Source organism: Silurus aristotelis (assembly GCF_946808225.1).
Source record: "Silurus aristotelis genome assembly, chromosome: 23".
Taxonomy (NCBI): Eukaryota; Metazoa; Chordata; class Actinopteri; order Siluriformes; family Siluridae; genus Silurus; species Silurus aristotelis.
This window is the reverse complement of record NC_139596.1, coordinates 17,766,632-17,776,721: the sequence shown is the minus strand read 5'-3', so window position 1 is coordinate 17,776,721 and position 10,090 is coordinate 17,766,632.

Genomic DNA, 10,090 nt, shown 5'->3' with positions numbered 1-10,090 from the left:
TAATCCTCTAATTAACATGGGCATGAACAAATATGGATACTTTATGTATGATGGATACAAATGTATGTTTATCATTATTGAAACCAAACACAATATAGAGCATTAAGCATGTCTTGTAAACGTTTTTAATTTATTATTCTGTGTTTTAAATTACGCAATTAATCGGGACACCGTAACGTAACTGTGTTTCCACACGGACAGTTTTAATTGGCGAATGTGATCTGAGACTTTCCGCTTCAGTAAAATTAATTTTAAGTGATTAAAAGGGTTTTTCAGTGTTTTCTTTTTTATATATATAGCAAAACAGAGCAATTTACAGTATTGTATAAAATACAGTGTGTTTATATATATATATATGTGTGTGTGTGTGTGTGTCAGTGGGTGCATGGATGAGCACCGTTTTACGACTGGAGGGCGGAGCATATGCTGCTATGTTTGCTTAAATGTAAATATTTTTTATAAAAACCTAAATTTATACATTTATAAAAATCGCAAACGAACTGAATCAAGTCGAACCATTTTTTGTACTTTATATATATATATATATATATATATATATATATATATATATATACATACATATACACACACACATATATAATGCACACACAAAATCACTCCAGCTCTCATCAGTTGTAATTATTCATTATCAATAATTATTAATACTAACACAATTCTAGTGACTGTTTTAATGACATTCAGTGACCCAAGAGCTTTGTCCCTAGTTCATCCCTTTCAGAAACTAACAAAAGAGGAGACATGAAACTGCTGAGCCCCTTGCAATGTCGAAACACCGAGTATCCTAAACAGACAATGTCTTTTTTTCAATCTTTATCCTTTTTGGTCAAAATGAGAAAGAGGAGGGAGGGGGTAAAAAAAAAAAAAAAAAGCTCTTAATCCCCTGAACACACAGTCGCCTTTCATAGCTGCAGCAAGAGAGAAACCTTGTATTTGTCCATTCCTATCATGGTCGAGGTTTCAGGCTCGGGTCTAAGCGGAAAAAAAGATTAGATGAAACCAGAGTGTTTTAAACCGCTTTGGAGGCCCTGGATTAGCTTGGCTGATGGCTACACCAGCTCTCCAGGGCTCTGAAAATGAGAGAGAACACTATAAATGTTCACAGGTGCTGAGTGAGATCGAGTTTTAAGACAATACATCATTGACCAATAGCATATTGATCAATAATACAGTACTGGGTTTTAAACTACAAAAACTACTATCTCTAAACTACAGCAACCACAACAACAACAACAAAAAATCAGTTCATAAAACTAATAGCAGAAAACCAGAAAACCTGTAAAAAATAAGATGCAAGATTATGAAGATAAAAAAAAAAAGAAAAAGAAGAAAGAAATGTAGTAATATTAAGCCTGACTAAAAACACACTGAAGGGAAATTATAGTGTTGCTGGAGCATTAGAAACTTACAGTTTAGTGTCTGAAATGCTATAATTAAAGTTTAGAAAAATGTTAAAATGTCCCAAAAGCTAGTATCCAATTCTTTTTAATGACTGAGGAATCAACATGAAAGAACGTCTGTGAGCGAGTTGTTTTACAATTATAGTTAAGATTTGAAAGATTGCGTAATAAAATTGAGCATTAGCTATAGATCATGCTTGGCTAGCAACATGTCAGCAGACCATTCTTAATTTAGCTAGCCACTAAATGCAATTATCACAGATTAGCAACTTTTCTGAAATAAAATGTGACATTTACGTTCATTTTTAAAATGTCCACGGTGAGAAGACAGATCTTGTCCAGTCTTGGTCTTGTGCCATGTAAATAATAGTATTTATTAAATTCTTTTTTTTAGGCTACAGAATAATGTTTTAATGATAATAGCAAAAATATTCCTAAAAAAAAAAAAAGTGTTCGCTTTTTGAGTTGATTTCAATCTTTGACCTTCGTCTCAAGCCATGCGTGTTCTTGTCTGTTGCTTGTTAGCCAACATTTGGAATACTCTTGTCATCAGCTATACCATGATGAGGTCATCTGGCCTTTTAGAAGTGTGATGGGATATTAGCTTCAGCCTGGGCCAATTAAAGCAAATGGACAAGGCAAGAGCATGACCCCATTGGGGGGGGGCGTGAAAACCCAGGCTGGTCAGATGCCATGGGCCGCATCACCATGAATTATTGGTGCCGTCTCCGTTTACGCTCTCCCTGGGTCCAAGGAGGGGGCCGGTACATTGTTTGTCTAGATGAAAGTGGAGGAAAGAAATCCCTAGATACACTGTCTAATGCCATTTCTCTCTCACATATACACGGTGGGAGAACATTAGCTCAGGTTACAGGTCCGTCGTTCCGTCTGCTTCGACCTCTGAAAATGTGCTGCAGTGAAATTACTCAGGGGGGGGGGGACGTGTTAGCAAGACTTGAGAGATTTCCACCAGTCTGTGCCATAGATCAGCACACAGAAGTGCTAAGGAAGCATGGCCGATTCCCTGTGATTGCGATTTCATGGATAAACATCTGTCCTCAGCCACATTAGAGCTGTGCTGTCATCAAGAGTGTTGGAGGGAAATGTCTGCATCAAAGCAAGAGGAAATCCAGGAACTCCAACATCCTGCCAGATCTCACGCAAAATTCGCAGAGTTTCTAATAACCGCGGGGTGTTTCTGTTAAAGCTTTTTAAATGGATGATATTGTGATTAAAGATCCTAGGCTTACGTGATCTCTCAGAACTGCATTTCGGATAGTAAAATTGGACATGAATTTGACACTAAAGTATCAAAGAGTAGACATTTTGTCCATGTTTATACAAGATGGTATCAAAAGGTTTCGAGACGAATGGTGCTAATTGGTGCCATTCCTACCACATGCATTACCACGTCTGCGATTTCATCATGGACAGCAAGTTAAACGGAGCACACGTGAAATTCGCATGAAACTGCGCTAATTTGCCACAGAGACGTTTGAAATGACATATTTGACATACAGTGATGCTGCAACCAGTTGTTAGAGGTGTTTTGAGTGGCACACGCTTTTCAAGAGCGGGAGAATATTGCTGGAAGACGACAAGAGATCAGGAAGAGCTTCAACGACAACGTCAAAACCATTAGGCAACTTGTGCATGACGATCGCCGGATAGCAATCCACATGATCTCACTACCGCCAGATTTGTCTCCTTTGGACTTCGACCTATTCCAAAACAGATCCAGCTCAAAGGTCGGCGCTTCGTTCGACACAGTTGCGGAAATCCGTTGCTAATCTTCCAGGACCGTTGCAAAACTTTTCGATTACCTAACATCTCTGGATGGTGTTTCTGTTTCAGCGTGTACGGCTGTCAAAGACCTTGGTATGATTATTGACTCGAGTCTTTCCTTTGAGGCTCACATGAATAATATTACCAGGATCGCCTTCTTTCACCTTAGAAATATTGCTAAAATTAGAAATATGATGTCGTTACAGGATGCAGAAAAACTAGTTCATGCTTTTGTTACTTCTAGATTAGACTACTGTAACGCTTTACTGTCTGGGTGTGCGAGTAAGTGCATAAATAAGCTTCAGTTAGTTCAGAATGCAGCAGCAAGAGTCCTCACTAGATCTAGGAAATATGACCACATCACCCCTGTATTAATCAGTCTACACTGCTCCCAATTACGTCTCACACTGATTATAAAATACTACTACTGACGTATAAAGCACTTAACGGTCTCACACCGCAGTATCTGAGTGAACTTCTGTACCAGTATGATCCTCCACGCCTACTTAGATCAAAAGGTGCTGGCTATCTGTTGGTTCCTCCAATAATGAAGATTACAGCAGGGGGCAGATCTTTCTCTTATAAAGCCCCGCAGTTATGGAACAGCCTTCCTATCAGTGTTCGGGACTCAGACACAGTGTCAGTGTTCAAGTCGAGGTTGAAAACATATTTATTCAGTCAAGCCTTTGATCAGTAGATTTTTTCGCAGGTAAAGGCTCAGATCTGGAGGGAACATTGATATAGAGTGTTTGGTGAACTGGGATATTTGTACGCTGTCGTCCCCTCACATTCACACGTTCACTCAGGTTTGTTGATGGTGGTGTGGTGGGCCGTCTCTTATCCCAGAGATCCCTCATGTCTGTGTTGCCTTCTGGTTCTCCCTTTTAGTTATGCTGCTATAGCGAGTCTTGCCGGAGTCCAAACTGCACAGTGACTTTAACTCTCATGCAACAATAGGTACACTTAATAATCCATATCCTTCTCTTCCTGTCACCCTCTTCTCTCTCTCTCTCTCTCTCTCGGTCGAGTTAAACATGCTCCTGAGGCTCCAGTGACCACTGTTCCTGCCCCTCTCCCCCCCGTGGATCTTCCCACTTCATCCAGGCCTGCCTGGATTGGACTGTAGTTGATGTCAACAGTCTCCTACACTGACTCAGAAATACACTTCGCTTTTGATCATCATCACTGCACCCCGCAACATTGTATACCCGCCACAAATGGACATTCGGTGTAACCCAGATGAGGATGGGTTCCCTCTTGAGTCTGGTTCCTCTCAAGGTTTCTTCCTTATGCCATCTCGGGGAATTTTTCCTTGCCACAGTCGCCAGTCGCCACCGGCTTGCTCATCAGGGACAAACTTACTCATAAAGAACATATTCATTTTTAATCACCGCATTATCTGTGTAAAGCTGCTTTGAGACAATGTTCATTGTTAAAAGCGCTATACAAATAAAAATGAATTAAATTGAATTGAACTTCCAGGACACATTCCAGATTCCAAGAACACTGGGAGCTCTGTATTGCTGTGCAAGGGGACTAGTTTGAAGGTGATCGTGTGCAAAAAAACATAGTTAAATAAAGTACTTAAAACAGTCTCGTAACTGGAGCAGTACAGATTCTCTTCACTACAACTAGTAGACCCAAACCAGCATGACAGTGTCCTGTGCTCAAAGCCAGCTCCATTACAGTTTTTCTCAGTTACTTAGGAGCGTTTCTCGAATCATTCTTAATATTTGTAAACCAGTGCATTTCTCAAAACAATGTGTACAAACAGCACCACACAACTGATTTCTTGCAAAAGCCTGTACTTTTCTCAGTTCATCTCTTAAAAGTAAGTATTTATGTCAATGAACATCTCATTGCCATCAGAATAACGAGTCTTTTCGCCATTGTTTACAAACAAAATCATCACAATGTTTAGTCGTGTTGTCAGTGTGACGGCGCCCGGTTTGGATCATAATGACTAAAACTGCACGAGGCTGAATTTCTTCTGTTTGGCATCTATAAATGTCAACAGCAGAAATGCATTACTGTATGTGGGATATGGATTGTTGTACTAGTGTTCTTCATTTCCTGGTTGTTCATCCATTTTTAGAAATTGTAATTCTGTGTTTCACTCCGTCACCTGTCAATTGAAGGTTCACAAGATTCACCTTTGACCTGTTTTAGAGAACTGGTTGATCATTGGTTGATCTAAAGTCGTTCACTCGCCTTCATTAGTGACAATTACAATTCATTTGCACAATTCATCAATTCAACACTTACAATTTTTTTTTTACAGAAATTTAAACTTCACAGATTCTGACAACTGGTTTAACCATTTTACGTTCAATGACAAGAAACTAATGCCGAGATGTTTTGGGGGTTAAACCTATTCAGGGGAAACCAGTATAATATATTTTGATCAACAAGACAAACATGTGTAATTGTTGATAAGGAAACCGCAGGAAACAGCATTCAATGTACCAAAGAATCCGCAATTTGTGTAAAGCAAAAAGAATTGCTTTGGCGTAAAGATATGATGTGAAGGTTGAACAAGTAGTTTTGAGAATTTCAGTTCTGATCTGAGAAAGACATGGTTTGTGGAGGTTGAATTAGCCTCAACCTTGAATTAGCTGCTGGCCACCTTTGGGATGAACTGGAACACCAACATCAGTGCCTGATCTCAGTAATTCTCTTGTAGCCACACTCCAAAATCCTTTTCAGAAGGATAAACCTTATATCCTGAAATAGTCGCCATGGTGGTAAAATGTTACTGTAAAATGCCCCCATTAGATTCTACCACAGGGAGAAATTGCAGAGTTTGTTTGTGTGGTGCTAAAGACGGCACATTATTCACATTTTTGTCTTGTTTTAACATTGATTTCAAAGTGACTTACATTCACTGTGGCAGCTTGGTGGTTTTGGGACTGAAAATTTCCAATCAGAAGAAGTCAAACATCTTTACCACTTCTCTAGTCAATCTGTTTCTGGTTTATGTTCTTGTACTTATATGGCTAAATAAACCCCCCCTTGAGAGCATTTGGCAGGATGGCTGATGAGTGAACGGATTTACTAAAAGGTTTTAGGACAAATTAGTTCTGATCCAAAACTATAGATGCTTTCTTTAGACAGAAAATATATCTTAGGACTAAAGTGCAAACCTATTTTTTTTTTCCCTCTAGGAGTAACACTGGTACCCAAAGCATGCCAGGTATTACCAACAACACGATGCTCGCTATCTCTTGAGTGTGTTGTCTTTGGGAGCCTCTTTGGCCTTGTGCTGATAGACTCTTTGTGTGAAAGAGATGTTTCAGAAAAGGTGTGGATCGACTCGCAGTTCATGAAGCTGGAGAATCAGTGGAAGAGCAGTGATTAATTGAGGACATTTACAGTCAAGGTCTCAAGCAGCAATATTACACACACATCACTAACACACACGTGCTTATCTGCATTGCCTCCCATCTGCCTTCACAGACCTTTGATGCTAAAAAAGAAGCTCTTTATTCAAACCACCGCTCATCATAGCTTCACTCCCAGTCTGGCATCGCTGACGGAGTGGAATTCTTTATCGTTTTTAACGTTTGATGGCGCAAAAACTTAGAAATTATATCAGAGAAACAAAACATGGGAAAAAAATGTAGCACTACCGAAGTCGGAGTGAAGAACACGGCTGTAGTGTTTTCGTAAGTCATCATGTTGCTACCCAACAGTCAGCAGTTGCTACCCAACAGAGAAGTTTGTGACTGTAATTGGTTATGTATTAAGGTTAGAAGGTTCTAAAAACGATACTTCTATGGACTGCTGCTTTTATATGCAATGTTAAAAAGTTTGAATAGAGTACAGGCTCCCCAACTTTCCTGGAGAAATTTTCGTCTTGCAAATTTGAGTGTATTTCCTGCAACATCCTGTTGAAGTTGAAGTGGAGATGTTGGGTTTGGGCAATTGTTTCCCAGACAAGCAAACTGAAGAAAGCTTTTACATGTAGGGGACACTGGAAGCTGATCCAGGATTAAAGCATCAAATCTAACCCCTGTTTTCTAAAGCCTAAAACGAAAGAGATAAAAAAGAAAAACACACACACAGAGGCCACACCTCCTTCACTGAGACAAACAGCTACATAAACCACACCTCCTTCAGTGGAACTAACAGGTACAGAGGCCACACCTCCTTCAGTGGAACTAATGGGTACAGAAACCACACCTCCTCCACTGAGGCTAACAAATACAGAGGCCACACCTCCTTAATTGAGACCAACAGATAGAGGCCACACCTCCTTCACTGTGACTAACAGATACAGAGGCCACGCCTCCTTCACTGAGACTAACCAGGAACATAGGCCACACCTCCACCACAGAAACCAACAGTTAGAGGGGAAACACCTCCTTCACTAGGACTGAAGAGAAGTAACTGATGGGAACTAATGTCCTGCTCCCTTTATGGGACCTGATTGGCACAAAGGCCACACCCCCTTGAACAAAATGCTTAAAAAAAATAAAAAATAAAAAATCTCACAGTAGCAACTTTGATAGGAAAAAATCATTTTAAAACAATAATCACTATCAATAATGTCTAAAGTCACATTCAGTCACTCTTAAACACACAAGCCCATGTTTACTTGTCTGGTAAAACCTGGTTTCCACTAACAAACAAAACATGGCTAAATCGAAATACCAAAAAATGAAGCCTGATGTCTCTCCTGTAATTGGAGAAACCCTGAATAAACAAACAGCACATGGACTGCCATCGTCTTCACAGAAACAACACAGTGTTCCATCCCACAATGCAATCTGATACAAACTTTACAAAAAAGAGACACAGATCCAGACGTTTACAGAGTTTTTTTCCCCCTGTTGTAACTTGAAATATACACAATTACAAATTCCTATTTCCGAGTTAAACACAATGAAAATGGGGACCAAAGTCTGATGCACCATAGAAAAAAACATGAATGTCCTCTTTAGCTCAGATGTTTACACAAAGCAGATCGGTTGTAACTGTGTGTAATTGTGTAAAAAGCCACACGCAGATCAGAGGGTCTTTGCAGTAGAGACTCACACATGCTGAGTAAGAAAGGTGCACCGTCAGCCTACAATGGTGGCGGATTAAAGCTTGCAGCGTGGCCCGAGTGCAGTCTGACATGTTGACATGTTCTGCGAAGTGCATTTCAAGGCGGATTTAGACACATTTGTTCCATTTCAGGGAGAACGGACGAGACGCTAAAAGCTCGGCGTTCAGGAGGGAAAGTTTTAAGAGAGATGCGATGCATGAGAGTCCCGTCCCTAAGCAAACAAACATCATGCAATCTGCCCCATTGTTGATATGCGCTTGAGTGACAGGACACTGGTGTATAGGGTCAAAGAGGGAACAGTGATGCTGGGAGGGGAGCTGACCTTCTCTCTCTTTTACAAAAGACAAACACACACTCATTGACATTTTAAAGAAATTTTTTAAAATAAATAATAAATAAAAATACTGCAGACAAACAGACAAAGTAACACACAAATACACAGTAAAGGACACGGTGTGTCACTAATACAAAGAAAGAAAAACAGACACACAAACATGATAAGACACACAACAGAAAAACACAAACGACAGTGCGTACCAGCTTCCGGCAGCACTACCATCTCCGCGATTTTGAAAGATAAAGAAAGAATTCGTGAATCAAAATGGTGTAGAGATGAAACAAATGGCATAAAATGAACAAATACTATTTAAAGATTTTTATAACATAATTTCACAGTACCGTACATATGACCTACTCTACTTACTACCAAATCGTGTTCTGACATTAAGGATCCCCACAGGTGCTCAAAAGGGATCAGGACTGGAGCCATACTTGGCCACTCAATCACCTCCAGCAAGGCATTTTTTATCTTGGTGTGTGTTTGGAGTCATTATGTTGAAAAACTGTTGTTCAGCTCAGTTTCTAAAGGGAGGGCGTTGTCTTCAGAATGTCACAGTACATGTTGGAATCCATGTTTCCCTCAATGAACTGCAGCTCCACAGTACCAGCAGCACTCATGCAGCCCCAGACCATGATGCTACCACCACCATGCTTCACTGTGGGCAAAACAATTTTCTTGGTCTTCCTTACCAGGGCGTTGCCACACATGCAGGACACCGTCTGAGCCAAACAAGTTTATCTTATACATGGTTCCAGTAATTCATGATCTTGGACAGGTTGTTCTTCAGAAAAGTGTTTGCATGCTTTCTTGTAAGTAGCTTCAAGAGAGGCTTCTTCTGGGACGATGGCCTGCAAACCGACTTGTTGCAGTGTGTGGCGTACTGTCTGAGCACTGACTAGCGGAGCTTCTGCAACCTCTAAAGCAATGCTGCAGCACTCATGCGTCTGTTTTTTGAAGCAGCCTCTGCACCTGATGCACAGCACGACATAAGAAAACTTCTGTATGACCCTGAACACTGTACTGTAACTCAGTTTCAGGGCGTTTCTGATCTTCTTACAGCCTCGGCATCTTAGTGGAGAGCAACAACTCTGATTCTCAAATCCTCAGAGACTCTTTACCATGAGGTGCATGTAGAACATCCAGTGGTCAGTGTGAGAGAATTGGACTCAAAGCACCAGATTGTAACTGCTCTAATACAAGATATACACAAATTTGTATAGTTCTGTATTGCAGACAAAAACATGAACATGATAAATAGAACGTGTGGATTTGCATGTTTACACCACATACAGCTGTTATCACTTTTGTTGCCAGATATTTTGAAAATAATGGCTGTATGTTGTTATTTTCAGAAGACAATGCGACAAACTGCACATTGACGAAAATATATGCAGGTTTTAATTTTTTTAGTTTTTTTCCTTGAGAAGATACTAAAATGGTTGCTGAAATGTGAGGGGTGCACAAACACACACACACACACACACACACACACACACA